This window comes from Hyaena hyaena, unplaced genomic scaffold (assembly GCF_003009895.1).
Source record: "Hyaena hyaena isolate Hyena2069 unplaced genomic scaffold, ASM300989v1 scaffold_183, whole genome shotgun sequence".
Taxonomy (NCBI): Eukaryota; Metazoa; Chordata; class Mammalia; order Carnivora; family Hyaenidae; genus Hyaena; species Hyaena hyaena.
The window spans coordinates 1322141-1344912 of record NW_024080815.1 but is presented as its reverse complement, the minus strand read 5'-3'; the positions used below and the strand labels follow the sequence as shown (position 1 = coordinate 1344912).

The 22772-nt window shown below is 49.9% G+C and overlaps 1 protein-coding gene and 1 long non-coding RNA gene across 7 annotated transcripts in view; both read left to right on the top strand.

Moving 5' to 3' along the window:
• Positions 1-10465, top strand: part of LOC120237539 — a 48051-nt gene extending 37586 nt beyond the window's left edge. Inside the window, exons 5-8 of one of the 2 annotated variants that reach the window (XR_005529976.1) lie at positions 4826-4937; positions 7687-7848; positions 8398-8552; positions 10123-10465. This is a non-coding gene — a long non-coding RNA (uncharacterized LOC120237539). Of the gene's footprint in view, positions 1-4825; positions 4938-7686; positions 7849-8397; positions 8553-10118 lie in introns of both variants that reach the window. The other variant, XR_005529977.1, reaches the window with a different exon arrangement.
• Positions 10466-16145: 5680 nt separating this feature from the next.
• The window catches only part of MICAL2 (microtubule associated monooxygenase, calponin and LIM domain containing 2), a 141612-nt gene continuing 134985 nt past the window's right edge, over positions 16146-22772 (top strand). For all 5 annotated transcript variants that reach the window (XM_039240879.1, XM_039240882.1, XM_039240881.1 and 2 more), the window contains exon 1: positions 16146-16269. The gene's annotated coding sequence lies outside the window, so the exon portion shown is untranslated. The remainder of the gene's footprint in view (positions 16270-22772) is intronic.

Below are 22772 nucleotides of genomic sequence, written 5' to 3'. Positions count from 1 at the left end.
CCAGAGCCCCGTGCAGGCCTGCAAAGTCCCTCAGGGCCTCCAGTATTGGGTTGTCATAGGGTCCCAGCAAATGCCTCTCTGCTTAGAGAGATTTGGGCTGGATGGCATAGTGGTTTCATTACTTGGCACCTCCAGCTCTAGTGGGGGGTGGGGGGTTGCCTAAAGAGTGAGGTTGGGAAGGCAGCTGAGAGCCCTAGGTTTGGAGGACTGGCAGCATCTGCCACCGTGGGATTAGGAAGCAGCCAAACCTCGGCAGTCCGTTTGAACAGCCTGCTCTCATTTCCTGCTGGCTCGGCGCTGCCCACACCCAGTGATAGCTTTCTCAGATGCACTTTACTCTTCCATTGGGAATGGTGCTCTGAGGTTCGTGGCCACAGCCCACACAAAAGGAAACCTGAAAAAAATGGAGAGCTTTACCTGATTCATGGGTTGGAAAATTCAGTACCATAAAGCTGAGAATTTCTCTCAAACTATTATGTATGCCTATCAAAATCTCAGTAAAGAGTTTCCTAGACATTTACAAGCTAATTCTCAAATTCACGTGGAAGAGAGAAAGCCAAAGAATAGCTTAAGGGACTTTGAAGGAAAACAAGACTGATCCTACCAGCTTTCAAGATCTATGATGAAGCCACTGATCTGAAAGAATTCATACAGGAATGGAATAGCCTGATGGGACAGAGCAGAGAGCCCAGAAATACACCCACATGTATCCAAATACCTGACATATGACAAAGAATAGACCATTCAGTAAACAAGGTTGAATAATTGGTTTCCATATGGAAAAGTTAAAATTCAAAATGGAGCTCAAGGAAAAAAAAAGTGAGACTTTTCAGAACAGAAGGTACATATAAGAGGCTATATTTATGGTGTAAGGTAAGGAAATATTTTTTAGAGAGAACAACAAACCCACAGACCAGAAAGGAAACAATAAACTCATTGTAAATTAAGATTAAGGCAAAAGAAGGGATATAGGAGTGCTGATGCATAGGAACTCATGTACCCCAATGTTCATAGCAGCACTCTCAACAATAGCCAAAACATGGAAAGAGCCTAAGTGTCCATCAACGGACGAATGGATCAAGAAGATGTGGTTTATCTACATGATGAAATACTACATGGGAATGAGAAAGAATGAAATCTGGCCATGTGTAGCAACATGGATGGACCTTGAGGGTGTTATGCTGAGCGAAATAAGTCAGGCAGAGAAGGACAAATATCATATGATTGCACATATAGGAGGATTAGGAGGAACTTAACGGAGGACCATGGGGGAGAAGAAGGGGGGAAATAGTGGGGGAGAGGGAGAGAGGCAAACCATGAGAGACTCTTGAATGCTGAGAGCAAACTGAGGACTGATGGGTGTGTGTGTGGGGGGGGAGATGGGCATGGAGGAGGGCACTTGTGGGGATGAGCACTGGGTGTTATACGGAAACCAAGTTGACAATAAACTAGTTGTAAAAAAAAAAAAATTAAAAATAAAATAAATTCCAAAAAAAAAAAGATTAAAGCAAAAGTTCAAGGAAAGACACAATCAAATAAAAGATGAGATGCGGTCTATATCTGGAAAAAGTAAAGAAGTTCTACAATCAATAAGGAAAAGGCCACCTAGCAGAATATAATGAACAAAGGATATGATTTGGAAATTTACAAATAAATGACATCCAACTGTCCAATAAGTAAAAGCTTCCCCTCCACTGGTTGGGAAAATGCAGATTAAAATGACAATGAGGTATTTTATCCCCACTGGATTGGCAAGACTTTTAAAGTCTGACAATACCAACTGTGGATTGTACTGGTGCCTGCTGGGTAAGACAGTGCCAATGACAGGAAACAGGGTCACTTTGGAGAGCGGTGTGTTCCTACCTAGGGAAGATGCAAATGAAGATTCCCTATGATCCAGCCATACTAATTCTACATATGTAGGAAAAACTCTCTTACACGTCCAGGAGGAGGTATGCACAAGATGTTTGTGTGATCTCAGTTACAATAACGAAAAAGAAAATAATGTCTATCGGCAGGGGAATGAGCAAATCAAATGTGTTATAGTCACTCTGTGGAATACTGATCAACAAAGCAGATCCTGGCGAATATATTTCAAATATCAACATGGATCAACTCAAAGACATAGGTAAAACATCATAACTTCATATAGTATGAATTCATACCAAATTAACGTTTAGAAATGTGAAAAACCTGACAAAACCTTGTTTAGAAATATATGCCTATAGAGTAACGGTGTATAAATATGTATTAGAATGCTAAGCACCGTGAGGAAAACCATTCATGAGGAACGGGAATGTATCCCTTTGGGGTTATGATTAACTATAATGTTTATGTTTCTAAAAAAAAAAATCTGAAGCAAACAGGGCAAAATGACAAGGTTTGTGAAAGCTGTATGGTGGGCACAAGACTGATGCGTTATTCTTTGTTTCCTTTTGTTTGCGATATTAGCAAAATGTCCCCAGGTCCCTGATCTCTGAGTTTCCCCCAGATGCAAAATTATGGCTCAGGAGGACACAGGGCAGAAGTATGTTCACCTTCTATTTACACCCAGGAGTTTCCTTAGAGACTGTGCCTCTCCTAACACTTTCCTCACCTGTGGCATTTGATGACTTCACCATCATTCATTCAGTACCAGTTAGGTGCCATGCACCAAGGAAATGGAATAATTCAGGTCTGCTCTTCCCCGATCCAGGAGCTTACCGGCTCTTTGTGGAGACATGCAGGCAAATGGTCATGCTGCGGTCAGTGCTACAGCAGAGGTGTGTTTAAAAACACTGGGGCCAGCCCAGTAGGAGTGAGCAGTCTTTCACACCAAAGTGTGGGGACACAGAATGCAAGACCTTGAAGGTTAAGTTCACAAGACAGAGGGTTTGAGGAGAGGGAAGCATGAGTAAAAGAAACGAGGTGTGGGGTCCCTGTCGTGTTACGGGGCTGGTATCAGTCTCCAGATCGGGCAGGTGCTTCAGAATCGCTTTCCCCCCACGGTGGCGGAAAACCCAACAAAGGCAAGGGTTTGTAGGAACTGGGTAGGAACCCACTGAAGGTACTTCGATGAGAGATGATGAAAGCCTGAACCACAACACAGTGATTTCGGTTATTGTTTCCCCCATGAAACTGCAAATTAATCAAGGGCAAATGAAGCAAGCACAATGGCCTAACCGGGTTTTGTTTATCTCTGTGTACCCACTGTGCCTACAGCTGCACCCAATGTGTGACAGGAGCTCGGCGAATGCGTGCTGATGGGAGGGAGGAAGTGGCCAGGCCCATAGTCCTACTCCCTCTTCCACAGATAAGAAAACGGAGAGCTGCGGAGGGGAGTGGTGTTTTCAAGGATGTCCTTAGCTGGATGCTTACCACCGCCTCTAGCACAGCAAAGAGCCCTGCACCTGCTCTGCTAACAATGGAGAAGCATGTAGGTTCGCTGGTTCCTAAAGACAGAGACCCCGCAGGTGAAAAGTTCTGATACAACGAATCCTGTTATAAAGCTGGGCTCTTCTGCGGACGTGCTTTCTCTTCCTTTCAGGCAGAAAAAGAGTTCCTTTAAGACAGATGAAATTCTCTGAGATGAATAACACAAAACAATAGCTTCGTCCAAATAACAGGCTCTATTCAGGTGCCTCTGAAAATACCTGATTGTGTGCTGTTGGTATTGTGCGCAGGGCAAGCCCAGCAGCACTGGGAACTTTACGAGTCTTTTGTTCTGCCACCAGCCAGGAATTGGCTCTCCACCCCCACATAGTAAACTTCCAGTCACCTGAACACAATTCACCTACTTTAGCCTGCAGAGCAAAACAGCCTCCAAAGCGCACACAGGTGTGAAGCCTTTGCCTTTGCGGCCTCCCCACCTCCTCTCTGGGATTCCTCTTGTGTCTGAGACAGACCCACCCTCCACCGCTCCAAGGCTCTGCGTCCTCCCATCTCCTGTGGATCTGGCCACGGCAGGTGTTGAATCTGCCCCTCTTGACCCGTCAACATTTCCCTGTCACGGGGCCCTTTCTTTCAGCATCTAAACATGCTTATGGCTTTCAGCCGAGAAATGAAAGGCTCAGAAACCACTCTCTATTCTGCCTGTTCCTAGTCTGCGTGTCCCCTTCTAGTCAGGGGATTTGGCAAGGAGTCCTCCACACCCACTGTCTTCCCCACCTCACCACCCATTCACCTCTTAGCCAACCCAGGGAGCCTGTACTTAATAGTTATTTCGGTGTGGGGGGGGGGGGAATGCCTGGCTTCAGCTCAGGTTATGATCTCACTGCTCGTGAGTTCAAGCCCCACATCTGGCTCTGTGCTAACAGCTGGGAGCCTGGAGGCTGCTTCAGATTCTGTCTGTGTCTCTCAGAACCTCCCCTGCTTGCTCTCTGTCTCTGTCTCTCAAATATAAAATAAAACATAAAAAAATTAAAAGAAATTTATCTGGGAAGGAAGGAGGGATGGAGAGAAGGAAGGAAGGTAGGAAGGAAAGAGCAAAGGTGGGAAAGTAGGAAGAATGAGAAGAAGGAAAGAGAGGGAGGGAGGAGCTGACATTTATCATAGCTATGTACTAAGCAATGTTCTAAAAATTTTACATGTAATAAATTATGAAATCCTGACATCACTGTGATGTAAGTGCTATTTATATTTACATTTTATAGATGAAGAAAGGAGGCATTGAGCAGCTGAGTAGTTGCCCTGACTCATATCAAGCCAGAATTTGGGCAAAGGCTCTCTGGCTCCAGAGCCTGAACATTCTTACTGTGTACCTAGTACAAGGTGCCTTGAAGTTAAAAATACACTGGAAGATGGCATGGACTTGTCCCATTCATTCATTCCTCTGTTCCTTATTTAGCCTTTATTGAAGACTACCATATGCAAGGCAGAGGGATAAAGACATGAATCTGCCACAAAGTTGCTCAAAGTCCAAAGAGGGAAGCCAGTAATACGAGGTGAAAAGAACTCTGGTAAGTTGGTAGGCGGGGAGCTGGGGAACCACAGAGGAAGCAGCTTGTGTTGCTGAAACTAGTGGTTCCCAGACTTCACCGTGCAGCGAAATCACCTGAGACCCTTAAAAATTACCGATGCCTGGCTCCCACCTGAGAGGTTAGGACTGACTTGACCCTGGGAATTTTGATTTTTTGGTTTTATTTATTTTAGAGGCAGAGCACGAGTGGGGGAGGGGCAGCGAGAGAGGGAGACACAGAATCCGAAACAGGCTCCAGGTTCTGAGCTGTCAGAATAGAACCCTACATGGGGCTTGAACCCACGAACCGCAAGATCATGACCCCAGCCGAAGTCTGACACTTAACCGACTGAGCCACCCAGGTGCCCCCAGCCCTGGGAATTTTAAAACTCCCCCCAGGTGATTCTGATGTTCAACAACATTTGGAAAACACTGGCTTGAAGGGTAATGAGTAGGGACTTTAGTTTGCAAGTAATAAAAAACCTAATCAAACTATTTGAAGAAAAAAAAAGAGTGGGGAAATATGTGGGCTTCCATTTAAGAAAGAGACCGAGGGTATAATGGCTATAAGTAGGGCTTGATCCAGGCCCCAAAAGATGTCAGAGGGCACAGTTTTCCTCTTTCTGGTGATGGCTCCAATCTCAGCCTCTCCTGAGTCACAAGATGCAGCCATTCTAGTCTCCGTGCCTTCTCCCTTTATGTCCCGTGCAAAGAAGAGATCTGATTTCCTTGAAGCTCAAATAAAAGCCCAGAATGGTGTTTCATTGGCTCTGACTTGGGCCTGAACCAATTACGGGGGCCAGAGAGGTGGAGGCTACCGGTTGGCCCAGCCTGGGTCACGTGTCCCACCTCTGGGGCCAGGAATCAGAAGTGGCTTCACCTGGACGCCCCCCATGGTGTGTGTGTGTGTGTGTGTGTGTGTGTGTGTGTGTGTGTGTGTGTGTGTGTGTGTGTGTGTGTGTGTAAATGACAGCTTCTAGCATATTCTGGGGGCTGAGGGTGAGGAGTTTAACTGTATATTCTAGAAGACAGAGATACTTAAATAAGAGAACAACCTGATCGCTTTTGTAATCAATTTGAGCATATAATTCTGACAGTTAGGAAAGGACATATGTGGATTTTAAAAAGGTTACTGTAGTTGTCAAGAGGTGTTGGGATCCAAACTAAGACTGTGGCTATGAGGGAAGGATAGGAGGGAGGCGACCCAAGAGAGGGCTCTGAACTATAAAGACTTGATCTGTTACCCACTTGGAAAAGAAGATTTCAAAAAGAAGAGAGGAACCACAGACGACTTTGAAAATTACAGTTTGGGAAATGGGGTCATCGGCACACCGTTAGTGAGATTAGGCACATTTGGTGCATTTTGGACAATTCAGCGTGCATCTGTTGCGTGTGAGATGTCGCGCGGACTTCTGGGAGGAGGTCCTGGGGGCAGATGAACGCGGAATCTGGAACTGAGAAGCTGGAAGTGGCCGGTGTCTGTGTGATAGCGGACGCTGGGGCAGCGCGTGTGATGACCGAGGGGAGCTGTGAACGGCGGGGAGCAGAAGGCACGGAGACCGAGGCTGAGTGGCCAGAGAGATAGCACAAGGGTGTCTGGGAATCAAAGGAAAGAGGGTTTGGAGAAAGGGGAGGGGCCCAGGGCATCATTCAGCGCAAAAACATTATGGAGGATGACTAGGATGATGGCTGGAAATAGAACATGAATTTGACAACCATGAGGCCCCTCATCCTGAGAGCCAGGCGACAACATATGGGGTGAGTGAGCCTGGAGGCAGACAAAACAAACAGGGACAGAAAGTTCCTGATGGGACTTCTAAGGCCTCAAGGAGAGGTGCCAAATCGTCCCTCTGTGTTTGCTTTGTAGTTTTGTGTTTGTTTCCCTTTCTTTAAGTTTGCTTTAGTTTGTTTTGAGAGAGGTTTGAATGGAAAGCTGTCAGGAAAATCTGAGCGAGAGACAACAGTTGAAGAGAAAGTGATTTTCCATAGAGATTGAAAGCGGATTAGTGGTTTCCAAGGGCTGGGACAGAGGGGAGTGGGAGAGCCAGCCTAAGGGGTGTAGGATTTCCTTTGGGGGTGCTAGAGATGTTCTGGAACAAGGTAGTGCTGATAGGTGATCCACACTGTGAATTTTCTAAACGCCACCGAGTTTCACACTTTGAAATGGTCGAAATGGTGAGTTTCTTATCATGTGTATTTTTTAACACATACATAAACACACACTTGGCGGACTTTCTCTGAATCATTTCATTTAATCCTTTTAACAACTGTATGACAACTTTGTAACAACTGTACTGTCCCCATTTTGTACACCAGAAAACTGAGGCTCAGAGACATTAATTCATCTAAGGTCACACAGATGCCAATTTAAGGTGACTTAACTACAAAACTCAAATTTGTAACCCCTTTCTGATCTTGCCTCTATAGGCACACAATTTCATAGGTACATATATTGATAGTATAAATAGGTCCATATCCAGCAAGGTATTGATGCTCCAAATTTCTGGGTGATGACATTATTTTTTATATTCCTCTTTTTGATTGAGCACAGGTTTGATTAGAAAAGGAAAAAGCCTGGGGCACCTGGGTGGCTTAGTCAGTTAAGCATCCAACTTCAGCTCAGGGTATGATCTCACCGTTAGTGAGTTCAAGTCCAGCACCCACTTCAGATCCTCTGTCCCCCTCTCTCTCTGCACCTCCCCTGCTTATACGCTGTCTCTCTCAAAAATAAACATTTTTTTTTTAAAAAGGAAAAAGCCTATTTTTAATGTAAAGAAGAAAAGGATTTAGGAGATATGGCCCTTCTCTGAAGATGTGACAAGAGTGTAAGAAAGAAATGGAGTGTCCCAGAGACACAGTGTTCACTGGACGTGGAAGGAGCATGAACCAAGGCGACAAGGGGACGTTGCAAGGTGGTGATCTAACAAAGTCAGAAAGGGAGTGATGGGTCCTCAGTGGAAAGGAAGAAGAAGGGCCCTTTGCAGGGAATAGCTGCACGAAGCTCGGAGGCCAGAGGGCTGGGGGAGGAGTCAGGAGATGCAGGCTGGAGCCAGTGGGGTGATGTTTTATGTCACCTCTTTCCTGGTCCTCCCTCTGCCGCTCTCCCGGGTCACTCTCCCTCTGCTCTGCCCTGAACGAGCCATGCATACCACATAAATCTGCTTTGCTCTGTTCTGTCCATGGGACAGCCATGGCCTCATCATAAGATGCTTCCCTCAGTCCTCGGGGGAAATGGAAAACCTTGAGGGCTGGTCTCTCAGGCATTCTTAGAAGGCCACTGTGGCCATGCCTCCCTGCTTTGTGCTGGGATCCTGTGACTCTCAGGCACAGACCCAGAGCAGCCCTCACTCAATTGCTTCTTTGATTTTCTCCCAGTTGGACTGTCAGGGATTGTTGGCCAGTGGGAGGGTGCTGAGTGGTGAACTGTGCAGAGAACCAACTACTGCATTTCTTTCTACCAGAAGTCAGATTTCTTTTCAGACACGGCTGAACAGAGAGCGATCAGGCCCCTTCAGCAGAGACACAGCCTAAACCAGTTCGCTCAGTGCGCAACTTGTATGACGACCAGCGGACCCACGATGTATTCCCTCTTGGCAGTGTTTGTACATCTCTTGAGGTACGTTCCATCTCCTTTTTTGTCATGTCTTTGGCATCTTAAACATTTTAAACTGATAAGCCTAAGAGTCTTTCCCTTTCCTAATGAGTATACGTCGCATTTGCAGCCTTTATAATTCATGGGATAATGCTCCTGATGGGTTTCAGAGCGAGCGAGTGACAGGAGTTCAGGCACAAGAGTGAGATACACCAGGGTTTGAATCCTAGTTCTGCCAGTTACTAGTTACTCTGTTTAACTAGAGGTTAAACAGTATTTAACCTCTTTGGTTTGGGTTTGGCCAAGTGTGGTGGTTAATTTTATGTGTCAACTTGACTGGACCACAGGGTGCCCAGATAGTTGATGAAACATCATTTCAGGGAGTGTCTTTGGGGGTGTTTCTGGATGAGAATGGGTAGACTAATGCCTATCGCCCTCCCCAGTGTCAGTGGACCTTATCCAATGCCTTGAGAGCCTGAATAGAACAAAAGGGCAGTAGAAGGGGGAATTCGTTTTTAGCTTGACTGCTGAACTGGAACATTGGTCTTCTTCTGCCCTTGGACTATGACTCTCGCCCTTGGCTGGCTGGTTTTCAGGCCATCAGACTCAGGTTAGAAATATACCACCGGCTTTCCTGGGTCTCCAGTCTACAGATGGTAGATTTATGGGACTACTGAGTCTCCATAATCGCATGAGCAAATTTCTCCTAATGAATCCATTTCTCTATCTTTATATATCTCCTATTGGGTTCACTTCTCTGGAACTCTGACTAATATAAAAAATGTAAAACTGGGTTAATAGTCTCAATCAGTAATTCTCAGAAATTTTCACAGTCCTATATGGATGTTGTGAAGAATAATGCATGAGCCCATGGTCAGCTCACAAGAAGTGGCAGTTTTATTTACCATCATATCAGGGATTGATCAGGGAAGCAGGCCCATTAATGTGATAGGGAATAAGGGCTGAGCCTAGGGATTGGAGTTCACAACGCAATGATCTATAGAAAACAGGTGCCTCTGGTTGGCTGGTGAGCCCAAAGTTGTGTCCATCAGCAGAGCTGGTAAGTGAGAAGAAAATTTGGGTGTGAGTGTGAGAAATTAAGAGGAAATTCGAACCCAGGCAGCCTGGACCCCTTGAGGAGAAGCTGGAATTTGTATTTATTTCTCACCACTTCCAACCGTAACAATGCAGTGACCCTTAGAAGCAGTTTGTGCATTTTGCCAAATTGGTGCGTGTGCACCGGCCCTGGACTCAGGGATGCTGGAGAAAGCCATCTCCAGGAGCCTAGCTCGTGCCCCTACTCCATCAACAACACGCATGCACGACAATGGTGCCGGAAGCCCTGCATGGACCTTCCAGGTGCCGCACAGCCTGCTGTCGCTTCCCCCTGCCTGATCTCCTAGTGGCCAGTGCTCGCTTGGAACCATCCAGGAAAGGGCGTTCTGGGAAACCCAATTCTAGCTTAGCAAGTTGCTATGATATAAAATCACTGCACCTACAAATGGGGGAGAAAGCAACTAACGTTTCATGAGGTCAACAATAAGTCTTCATGTTTGTCATCTCATTTGATCCCCACTCTGCCCTTACGAGTTAGGGCTATGATCTTCGTTAACTGGCTCACTGGAAGTGACACTGTTGTGGAGAGCAGGGGTTGGAGGCAGGTTGTTGGAGCCTGAACGCTTTCCCCCAGGATTCGACGCGCGCGCGGCTTGCTCCGGTGTTTCTGTCCCGGGGCTCCCTCTCCATCACGGTGCTGCCTTGAGGGTCCCTGCATACTGCGCTCATCTGACAAGGGAGAACGAACCGTTCGGAACCCATCAGGGGCCAGGTTGCACTGCACAGTCTCAGGCCATCTAAACTTCATCGAGGGGAAATATTTGAACAGAAAAGCAGTTGGACAGGAATTCGATTTTAATTAAAATGTATTTACTACAGGAGGCACTGCACTTGGAGAAGAGCTTAACGGGGGTTGGTATGTGGGGCGGGTGGAGGTACAGAATGACATGACCCCCCAAGAGACAAAACACACGAATTCCTTCTGCCAGTTCGTATGCGCCGGTCTGTACCAACCCAGCACATGGCTGTGTGTCCCTTCTTTCCCTTCCTAACCACACTCTGCTTTCAGTCAAGCATCTGCCTCCCTCCCATGCAGCCTGGTGTCTCAGGGGAGGCTGAACCCCCACCCCACCCCCCCAAGAGCGAGGCAGGGGCCCTGCACAGCCAATCAGCACTTTCCAGTCCTCTGGCTACCCTAAGAGTTCAGGTGAGCATGTGACGCAATCCAGGACTCCTGCCTGGAATGCTGGGCCGGAAATGTTCTCTTTTGGATAAGGTTGCTGGTGGCAACAAGAGCTCTTGGCACTGCGTACAATGAGGAAAAGCAGCCTGAAGACAAAGCCACCTCAGAGGGGGACAGAGCCAAGAGAATTGCAAAGAAAGGGAGCTAGGGATCTTACTTCTGGCCTCCTTGGTCATAGGAGTCTCTTTCTCTCCTCTTGTGGTTGGATCTCTTCTATGGCACGGGGAACACACTGACGGCTAGCCCCGACTCCTGTGGAAGGAGGTACTCTCTGTCTACACACTGGTCCTGACGACGAAGTCCACTTGGACCATGGGCGCATCTGTTAGACCAGTCATCAACTAGGGCTCTGGCGCTGGCCAGGCTTGGAATCCGTGCCCAGTCTGGTAGCCGGGAATGTGTACAGAGCACAGGCTCAGACATCAGGTAGTCAGATTCACCCAGCCATAGGCTGGTTCCTGGGAGAGCATGAGTGAGTGACTTCACTTCTGTAAGATTTCATTTTTTCATCTCTAAGACATGGGTGATAATTGTACTCACTTCAAGCACACAAGTTTCGTGATGGGAGTGGCTGTGTCCCTGATCTGGAATTGCTTGTAACGATGTCTCTTAGAGACTGGTGTTCCCTACATCCTTATTAATATCATTTCCCCCCCATTTATTTTATTCAAAGACCCTTACACATCATTTACTATGTACTGGTCACTGGAGTATGCCCATGTCTCTCTATTACTATTCCCCTATTATAGGTGAGGAGCCTGGGGCACAGAGAGGTTAAGTCACTTGCCCAGGGTCACACAGTTAACAAGGGGCAGAACCGAGATTCACACTGAGGCATTCTGACCTCAGAGACTATGTTACTAATTACTTAGCTATGACATCTCTTAGAATGACTGCACTGTACGTATTTATGGTGGATATATGAGGGATGGAGGGATGGGTGGACAGACAGATAAACTTGAGTGAGTCCCCTCCAGGAGCTGGAACAGAGAAAAGTATCACTGTCCTTGCGCCTCACCAGCTGCACTGTGGAGGGCTTGGAAGCTGCTTCTCTAGCTGCATTCAGTTGCGGCAGTGTGCTCTAGAATGGGCTTTGGGTTTGCATGAACACGATTCTGCCTGAGCTGCAGGTGTGGCCCAGCCCTCCTTGAGGGTGCCATGGGTTTTATAGCATTGTTTAACCTCTTGTGTCTCTACGGACCAGAATTATGTCCTTGTATTTCACAGTTGGCTTTGAACTTCCATGTGTGCACACAGATGCACAGGTATATACACTCCCCAGGGTCTCTGGGGCTGGGGATAGACAGCTGTCATCACCCCGTGTCTCACCCTCTCTCTGCACACCCACTCTCTGTCTCTATTTGCCCTGGTTGGTATTTCCTCTTCTTCCTGCTCTCAGCTCTCCAGCATTGACTTCCCCATCATTGCTGCCAATGTGTACACAGTCCCCAAAGTGCTACAGGCATTATTGACTTTGACAGGTGCCATTTCTCCCCCAAACTGTCTCTGGAAAGCCCATTGAAAATGTGGTAGGCCTGATGCATTCCTCCTGCCCTTGAAAACATTTGTCTGTCCTCTCTATGAAAAATGGAGCGTTCAGAGTCCTATCAGGAAGATAATGGGCTAGAACAAGGCCCTAGTGATCTTGCTTCTCACACACTGTTTGAGGGAGGTACAAATGTTTCCACTTCCTGGCTTAGAAAGTCCTCCAAACACAGTTCCCAAGGTGGCCTGGGGCCAGTCTGCCTTTTCTCATCATTCAGGAAGGTCATCGGACTTTGTATAGATACCAGCCTCCTCTTCCTTCTGAATTCCCAAAGGCCTTTGGTAGCAGCATGGGGATGAAGCGGGTGAGAACCACACTCACTATTTTACCCTTTCCCGGAACATCAGTATGTGAGGAAGAGGTCTGAGGGCCTGGGCCCTTTCTCATTTGGACCGGGAGACACAGGCGGTATATCTCTTTCTCCTGCCATTCAAATGCCGTGAGAGGCACCCTGGCTTCCCCACAGAAGATTCCTGCATCCGGAATCCACGTAATGTGGAAGTTAAGAAACAAAACAGATGAATATATGGGAAAGGGGGGAAGAGAGGGAAACAAATCACAAGAGACTCTTAATGACAGAGAACAAACTGAGGGTTGATGTTGGGAGGTGGCTGGGGGAGGGGCTAGATGGGTGATGGGTACTAAGGAGGACACTTCTTGTGAGGAGCACTGGGTATTGTATGTAAGTGATGAGTCATGGAATTCTACTCCTGAAAACAAGATTGCATTGTATGTTAACCAAGTCGAATTTAAATAAAAGTTTGAAAAGGAAACAAACAAAAAAAAGGAATCCACTGAGTTCACCTCTGACCTTTCTTCAAGCAAACTGCTAGGCTGGAAATAAAAGGAAGCCAGACCTAACACCCCCACACTACCCATCAGGTAGATAACCAATGAGGTTGGAGATCAACAGCTGAAGTTTTTTCCTGGGAGGCACGTACTTGCTGGTAAACCCATCACTTCCAGTCTGAGATGCAGATATTTTTAGGGATGAATCTGGGCCTTCCTTCTCTCCCTCCCTCTGATGCTAATGTGGCCATCTGCATCTCCCAGACAACCTTCACCAGCACACGTTCTCTGTCCTGACAGAGTGGGCTGAGGAAGAGATTATTATTAAATATAGCACACTGAGCCACGGCACAGGGAGCGTGAGCTTGCCTGCATGCTAGGAGCGAGGTGGGGGCGTTAGAGACCTGGAACCCACCCCACGCTCCGTGACACTCACAAGTGCCTTCCCTTCCCTGCGGCTCCATTTATTTTTCTATTTCTTTAATCTGTTAAGAGAGGGGCTCAGATGATGTTTCCTCTACGGTCAGCTCTAACATTGCATGACCTTCTCTTTGAAGAGCTCAATTGTATAAACTCCCAGACACACAGTCCAGCAGGATACTCGTTACTGGTTACTGCTCTGCCCAGAGGGTGTGGGATTGTCTCCTGTCTCTATTGCTCTCCACCCTCCGGAGAGATGGCCAAGAAGGGTGGCTTGTGTGCGGTGGTGAGGGGTCCTGGCCACAGGCTTGTGAGGTCCCAAGGCTTACCTTCATCCATGCAGTTAGCCCCATCAGCTCCCAACTTGCCCTAAAAGCTCACCTACCAAGCATCTTTCTTACCCAGGCCCCAGAGTTAAGGAGATTGGGTGGGAGTAGCATGGGGGAGAAGGGGCGAAGATTCTAGGAGGGCACTGGTTTTAGTTTTTGAGCTATTTGAGCTTCTAGACTGAACAGTGCTATCCTTGCAAAACTTGGTTGGCCCAAAGGGTTCCTGAAGTAGCGTTGAATTTGTGTAATGTGGAGAACATTGTGCTAGACATAAGGTGATTGGAATTATAAAAAATAAAAGTATTAAAGAATACGGCTCCCATAACATGTTGTACTTATGCTTATCAGCTGCGTAATGAGTTACATGAATGCAGGAGACACACTGAGCTCGCAGTAGCATTTGAGAATTGAATGAACGACACTCTCCAGCTCCATCCCCAACATGGGCGTCTCAGACCCAGGCTTTGTGGTCAAGTGAGGCTTTGTGGTGAGGCTGCTTCTGAAGCTCCTCTCTGTCCAGGGTTTCCTATATCAGTGTGTGAATAAAGTGGGGCCAGGCGACTCTCATCTCTTGCTCCGGCAGTGCCCAGGCCTGAGCTCAACGGAACCTTTGGGCAGGTCAGGCCCCAGAGCAGTTCCTCTAGACATAGGCGTGGCCTGTCCAGTGCTCTAGAGGCACAGGCAGGGCTGTAGCAGCCCCAGTGCACAGTGGTTCGGCATGCACATTCTGGAATCAGATAGCTCTGGGCTCAAATTCCAGCTAGGTTACCTATTAACCATGTGACCTTGACAAGTGACTGCCCACTGAGTCTCAGTTTTCACATCTGTTAAAGGGAAGGATAATAAAGACATACACCTTATGGAGCCATCATCAGGATTCAATGAGCAAATGTGTCTAGAGAACACTCCATCAACTGGCCTCACAGCGGGAGTTCTATCTGAGTGGAGAGCCGCCCCTCTGTGAGCCAAGGCTGTTTTACGCACCCAGCCAGAGCGGCTCTTGCTCAGGCTTAGCTGCAGGAAGTTGATGGAACTCTAAAGATGCCAAGAGAACCGCCAGGTGGGACAATCCCTGGGAAATCTCAGAAGGCTGGAGTAGGATCGCCTCGTAAGGAGCAGAGAACAAAATAAACTGCAGGTTCGATGGGGGCAGACGGGGTTCTGCTGTACTCGCCTGGCAAGGGAACGTAGTCTCTCTAGAGGGTGGTCTGGTGCTGTGGGAACTCCAGCAGCCTGGAGCCACAACACTGCTTTCTCACTGCCCACGCTTGCCTGTTCTTCGCTCCCAGGTCAGCTCGGTTCCAAGAACATTTACTGATGCCTACGCGGGGCTAAGCCAGGGACAGGCGCAGGGTCCCAGAGGTGAGCAAGAGTGGCTCTTGCCCGTGGGATCCCTGTTTCGTGATCACCGCTATACCAGAGAAGTCTGCACAAGTTATTTGTAGGATTTACAGTTTACAGAGTCGCTTTGCACCCTGGCCATGCCCCACGCTGTCCACACTGTATTTTCTGTGGATGGTGCCCTCTGGAGCTGCTGGGGTATGGGTGACCCAGGAGCATGGGCAGAGCAGAGATTAAGGTTGGCATTTGACAGCCAAGAGAACGGGGCGCTTAGGTGATTCTGACGAAGGTAACACAGGTGGTATGACCGACCGTCCCTCTTCCCACGAGCTGTATTCGAAGCAAGGCCAGTCCAGGTGAACGGAAGAGCCTATCAGCTTTAGCAGGGTGTTTGCTGAAGCCCAGAGTGGTCAAGGAGCAAAGCAAGGAGGGAGGTCCACAACCGGTACAGGAAGTGCCATGCTGCTCCCTCATTTTCAAAAGGGGAAGCTGAGGCTTGTTTTCCAGCTGCCCAGGCCAAGGAGCAGAGGCCCAGCCTCAGCCTCTCCCTTGACACTAAGGTACTAGCGCCCAGGTTTTCATCTAGCAGCACCATGGCTCCCTGCCTGCATTGGCCCTCCGCGGGTCTGGGGGAGAGCGCCCGGGGCTCCTGGCGCTGGGGGCAGGCTACAGCCCACGTGCGCCCGCGGCAGACGCGGTGACAGCTGGCCCCCTGGGGGCGGAGCGGGCGTGGAGCGGGGGTGGGCCCCGCGCCGCGCTGCCATTGGCCGTGGGCCTCGGCTCGGGGGCGGGCTGCGCCCCCGGCTGCTCTGTCATTGGCCGCGCCGCCGAGGGGGGCGGCTCCCAGCCCGGTTGGCCGCGCAGAGCAGAACTGCAGGCGCTCGCCCGGCTAAGCCTGCGCGGGGCTGTCTCGCCAGCTCCCAGCTCCGCAGGCCGCCTGCGGGTCCGGATCGCCGCGTCCGCGGCTCCAGGCGAAGGCAGAGCTAACCCGAGGCTAGGCGGCCGACGCGGATCTCGGTAAGGGAGGGCGTGGGGAACGGGGCTCTAGGGAGGGCGGGCGGGTGAGGACCCTGGGCAGTGGAGCCTGGACTCTGCGCCCCGGCCCGCGCCGGGGAGAGTCAGGTGCGGCCGAAGCATCTCTCGCCTCAAACCCACCCCGCGGGGCTCCGGGCAAGCAGGTGGCCCTGCCCAGGGAGCCCGGGGCTGCCCGGTAGGTCTCTGAATCTATCAGAATGCAATAAAAGCCTGCCGCCCCGTACCCTGAGCTACCTCTTACTCCTCCCCAACACCCAAACCCTGCAAACCTGAGCCTAGAAAATCCCCACACGTCAACACAGAGTGGGCGCCACGCGCCAGGAGTACCGCATGCCACCGGGGCAGATCATCCCCAAACTTTGCTTTCCCATAATTTGGGCTCCACTCCGTTCAGGCTCTTTCCCGGCTCTTCTCTGGGCACTCCCCTACCCCGCCCCGGCTCCCCCCTCCCTCCTTAACAACAGGAAGTTAAGTCGGGCCAAATGTCAGTGGCCTGCCTGGCCTCCTGCGGGCTGGGTTTGGGACTGAGTCTGGGGCCGGGCGGTGGAGGTGGCCAGGGGGCCGTGGCGCTGCTCTCTCTGTGCCGCATACCCCCCAGCAGCCCAGGCGCAACACAAGCACACCCAGGTCCGCGAGCACTCCGCTCGGGGCATCTGCCGCGGCGCCTGCCTTGCTGTTGCTGAGAAGTGGGGTCTCCCCCCCCCCCCCCCCCCCCCCCCCCCCCCCCCCCCCCCCCCCCCGCAGCCTGTGCCGCCGCTAACCTGGCTGCCAGACTGGAGCAGGTAGGGTTAACTTTATCCTAGGCCAGCCTCCCTCTGAGCTGGGAATCGCCTTTGCTGGACGGGGAAGAGGCGTGTTGAAACCAGAGTAAACGTGTGTCTCCTTCCCCCTTGTTAATTCTGTAACCTGGTTCTTAAGGCCAAAAGAGCTTTTCTCTGGAAGCCCATCGGGCCTTGGGGGGCTTGGAGGGGCAGTGTGTGGACCCTCTTGCTATCAGTCTCGCTTTCTCACGATAGTCTTCTGTGGTGTCAGGGGAGGGTGAAGTCGCTAACTGGCCCCCTTCTGGGCAGGTCCCTCAGGAAGAAAGCCAGCAGCCCCTGGCCCTCTGATGTTTATGCGCCTGGGTGCCCTGGTACCTGGGCCAGCTCTGTTGTCTCCTTCCCAGGGGAGGCAAACCCAACAAGGGGGCCTCAAGTCTCTTGGCAGCCCCAGCCGACATTCTGAAGACTCTTACTGCAGTAAGGGCTTGCCTTCAGGCAGAAGGCAGATTTATTAAGCGCCTACGGACGGGTCCTGTCCTGTGACACTTTTGCAGCTGATTGATCCGTTGCTCTCCAAAAACTCCATTTTGCCATCCTTGTTTTAGACATGGGGAAAGAGACTCAGGTAGGGTAAGTGCCCAGGGTCCCACAGAAAGTGGCTGAGGCAGGATCTGAACCAGGCTCTGCCAGAACTAAACCCAGTGCTCTTCCTGCTGCCCCGTGGCGGTGGAAAGTGATCATGGCTCTACTGTGTGCCGGTTGGAGCCTCTTGGCCTTTGAAAAGAGTCTGTCCAAAGATTCAGGGGCTCCTGCTTTGGCAACGCACTTGAACTGACCCTGGTTAACCCAGGTTGTTCAACCTGCAGACCGCTTGCTCACTCTGTCCTCAGAGTCCGGGATGAGTGGCTGGTATTGGTCATGCTGAGATGGGGAGGGATTAACTGCCTGTGAGGGGGGGGTGAGGGGTGAAGGCAGAGAGCCTGCCTCTTCCACTGACTTGGTCTCACCCGTGAGCGTTGGCTTCCGGGACTGTCTAGAAGGACTGTTAGCTGGAATAACCCCTACCTTAGATCTGATTTTAGTTTTGTTTGTTTCATTTGGGGGGGGGGTGCTGTTGTTGAGGTTATGGATGTAAGATGATTGAGCGCCTCAGTTTGAGCATAACTTTACAAAAAAATGACATCACTCTGGTCCCTGCTGACTTCCTTCTTTAGTCCCAGCGCTGATCCCAGGCTGCTTCTGCTCACCATTCTCTTCTAAAAGTAAATCATGATTAGCCTAATACCAACCAGCTGTACTTCAGTACAAAGCATCTTATGGACTAAGGCTGGTTTTCACTGGTCATCAGAGGCCCATTCCCAGGAGCTTTAAGGAGCTGAGGAACAGCTGGGTAACACTTTTCTGCTTGTAATTGGGGCATGTCTTCTCTCCGCCCAGGCCCTTACCCTCATCGGGTGTGCCTCCCAACCAAGGACCTGCCCCGTTCACTCCCTGCTACTGAAGGATCGAGGTCTTGCCTTGTTGGTGGAGAGCCTTGATTCTGGCCGGAGGGGTACGGTATGAGTGCAAGAAGGTTTGCTAATCTTAGGAACCCTGCCAGGGCTAAAAGTGTGTGGTGTTTAAAGAGCCAGGGAAGGGAATACTGGGATTGTCCCCATTTTACAGACGAGGAAACTGAGACTGGGGAAGATTAAAGCTCCCTCTCCCCTCCATCACTTGGCTCATGAGTAACCAAGCTAGGATTCTGGTCTCTGTCTGTACAAATGAGGTTTATGTGGTGAATTAAATCCCAAAGAAAGAAGGAAAGCCTGGTGGCTACGCTCTGTACTCTGGAGGGCTGGCGTGGGCAGCTCCCCCTCTTGCACTTCCTATTCCCCGACTTGTGATTGTGAGCGGGTCTTCCCATCCCACTCTGACATGGCATTGAAAACACTCCCAAAACTTCACAGATTTACTTCCTGGTTCTTCTTTGCTCAGTATTGCCTTAGCCTTTTGTACCAGTCTTCGTTTACCTGTCCACCACCCTGTACCGCAGTCCTGTGTTTTAAACTATCCATGGACATTTCCAGACACAAAAGGAGCAAAAATAGTATAATGAGCCCCATCTACTCAGTGTCTAGCTTCAACCGTCATCAAGATTATGCCAGGCTGGCTTCATGCCTCTCCTTTTCTCCCCTTCTGTCCTGAAGTCTTTTTTTAATTTATATTTTAAAGTTTATTAATTTGAGAGGGGAGGGAGAGAGGGAGAGTGTGCACATGTGCAAGCAGGGCAGGGGCAGAGAGAGAGAGAGACAGAGAGAGAGACAGAGAGAATCCCAAGCAGGCTCTGCACTGTCGGGGAGTGAGATCATGACCGGAGCTGAAATCGGGAATTGGACACTTAACCAACCGAGCCACCCAGGTGCCCTTCTTCCTGAAGTATTTTAAAGCCACTCTCTGGTATCCTGTCATTTTGCCCCTATATAATCCAGTATAGATCTATTTTTAAAAGGTTTTCTTTCATAACCACATTGCCACTATTGCACGTAAGAAAATTAACCGTAGTTCTTTGGTCTCATCTGTCTGTATTTGGATTTCCTTGATTATCTCAGAAAAGACCTTCGTAGTTGGTCTGTTTGAATCAGCACCCAACGTCTTGATGCTGCATTTGGTTGCTAGTCCTTCTATACCTAGTTTAGAGCAGCCTCCCCTCTACCTTTTAACCAGCCGTTTACCCTCCATTTTAACTGCCCCCCTCCCCTGCCCCGGCCACCAAACCCTCTGAGACTGGGATCCACATCTACCATGCTGGATCACCTTGTGGCATCTGGGACGGGGTGGAGGCTTCCTGAGCGTCCATCCAGTGGTGTCCAGGAAATGCATTTTGAGTGAATGAACCCCGTCCCAGGCTGATGTGGCTGTCTGTGACTGTGTTTAGATAAGAGGTTTAAAAAAAAAAAAAGACTTGCTCGCGTGTGGATGTTTCCCCAGCAAGCGTCAGTCTGTAAACCTTGTGAAATAATGGAACTATTTTCATGGCTCGCCACACCGCTCTGGTTTGTGGTGGGGAGCCCAGACGGCCGCCTTTGTGCCCCGGTCAGCATCTGGGCTCCCCGGATCATGTGTGGGGCTGACTGGCTCTGAGGTCATTTCTGCCAGAAGTTGGGATCCCTACGGACTCAGCCGTGGCCACCACCGCCTTCTCAGCCAGATGCTTGGTGTTTGGCCTGCACAGAGACCTCAGCACACCCATCTGGGCAGCGCCTCCTCCCTGTGCCTTCGAGAGCCTCCCCATCTGCCCCACACCTGGCCGTTGTGGAGGCTTCTCAAGTCACCGTTTGTCTGCAGCTGGCCGGTTGGGACCACCAAAGATGGACACTTAGGACCTTTCAGTGTCTTGTCTGAGTTTGTGGTGACGAGCTCATACCCCCTCTCGCATCTTGTGGGCATCCTGATGAAGGCCCCTGGAGGCTCTGGACGGAAGGAACAGGTGTGCGGCACTCCTGGGTTCCTTGTTGAATCTCAGGAAGGTCTGATGCACCCGGCAGGGGCCCCCTCTGCCAACAGCCCTCAGAAGGAGGAGTTATTTTTTCTTCTTCTTGTTTTTGTGGTTTTGTTTGTTATCCCCTGCCCCCCGCCCCCCAGACTGTCTTTTCCACTAGGTGGAAATATAAGAAAATTTAAAATTGTTAAGTCCTTCTTTTATGATAAGTGTTAGTTGATTTGTTTCCATTTATCTTTAGTAATCTTTTTAGCAATTCCCCCAAATTTTTAGAATAAGAATATTTTATTTTTCTAATGGAAAATCCAAATATTTGTTGTTGTTTTTTTTTTTTGTCCTCTTAAGAAAGAGAGTTTTCAGGACACCTCAGTGGCTTAGCTGGTTGAGCGTCCGACTTCAGCTCGGGTCATGATCTCACGGTTCCTGGGTTCAAGCCCCGTGTCCGCCTCTGTGCTGACAGTTCAGAGCCTGGAGCCTGCTTCAGATTCTATGTCTCTCTCTGCCCCTCCCCCGCTCACATTCTGTCTCCATCTCTCTCTCATAAGAATAAATCAATGGTAAAAAAAAAAAAAATTTAAAGAATTTTCTTCAACATGGATGATAGACAAAATTATACATGCATTTTGTACAGCTCTGTGTTGGAAAGATCACAAAGCCATCAACATTTTTTTATTTACTTATTTTGTTTTATGACATTATCTTAACATCCTCAATTTAGGGAGTAAAGCTGGGGCTTAAGAGATAGACAGCCACAGAGCTGGTGCAGCCTTACCCTCTCTCCCATCCTACCTCCCCCCTTTCCTTCCTGAGAATTTCATTCTGGTGTCCCTAAAATGAAATCGTTCTAATGTGAGGCTCTGATTTCGACGTTTTTATTCAGGGAAGTTGAGATGTCAGAGGAGCACAAAATAACATGGTGGTTAGGGTAGGCAGGGCAAAGCCTCAGGCTCCAGTGGCCTGTCTTGTCCCCTTGGGAAAGCGCCTGACAGTCACACACCCTGCTTCCCTCACTTGGGGGGGGGGGGGCACTGACAGCTCCTTCTACCATTTCTGTTTTCCTCCTTGCATTTTCTCGGGAGGTAGAAAACCTGGCTGGTCGGTGCTGATAAGTCTCCTCCTTCCTAAAGCACTGATCATCTGGCCTCACAAACACAGAGCTGGCAGGGAGGATAGGGGACGTGGGCCCTCCTATCACGAACTTTCCCTGCAAGCCTGGATCACCATGGAGCATGATGTTTGAGACCCCTCCCTTCTCTGTCAGCTGTTGAGGAAGCATCCGTCCTCATGTCCCATAACCAAGAGCCTTTTGTGAAGGCCAGGTGTGATGTCATCCCTTAAACACAATTGCTCTGTACTCTGCACACCTAGGTAGAAAGGTAGCCCATCCTGGGAAAATCTGGCCCGTCGCCATGGTGGCTGGCAGGGAAGCGTGCGTGTGGACAATGCCAGTGTTTTCAGGGTTGGGATTTTTAGGGCCTTCTTTATGTGTGCTGGTATTTCTCTCCCCTGAAGGTCTGAGTAATTTCCCTGCCTCCCCCCAGCCTAGATCCTCCACCTCCCAGCGGCTGTCCAGATCCCTGGCTGTGTCTGCATTCCTTCCAAGGCTTGGTCAGATTTCTCTTCGGGGGACACACGGCAAGGCAGGTCTCAGAAGAGGGACTAGTTTCCTGCTGGTTTGGGGCTCAGGGTGTTTTTCTCCTTCCTGGGCAGGGGGGATGTGCGGTGCAGATGTCCTTGCTGCTGGCACAAGAAGAGGGTGGCAAGGAGTTGGACAGTGGCTCTTGCTCTCTGAGCTGCCACCAGAGAAGGTTTGCGGGGCGTTTGCAGGCCCGAGCTCCTGACACGCCCAGTCCAGAAGCCGGCCCGCCGGAGCAGAAGTGGGCGTGTAGGAACACCCCGTTCTGGCCTTGGCGCCGTGCTACCGATGTGTTCTAACAGATGTGAAAACGACTCCTTTGCTCCCATGACTCTGAATGGCTGGCCTTGGCTACTTATCTGGGTACCGACCGTGACTGGTAAAGATTTGCAGGATCTCAGGGTTCGACTTGTACCGGGGGCCAGGAGAATGAGGTGTTGGGGAGGATGAAGAAGTTCCTGGAAAAAACCACATGGACCTTTTGGTCCCCAGGAGAGCTGCTGTCTGGAGCAGGGGGGGCCTGGGGCCTGTGTGTGTGTGTGGGGGGGTCTGGCAGAGCTGCCCACCTACCCTCTGCGATACCTGTTCACTTTGGAGGAGCACAAGG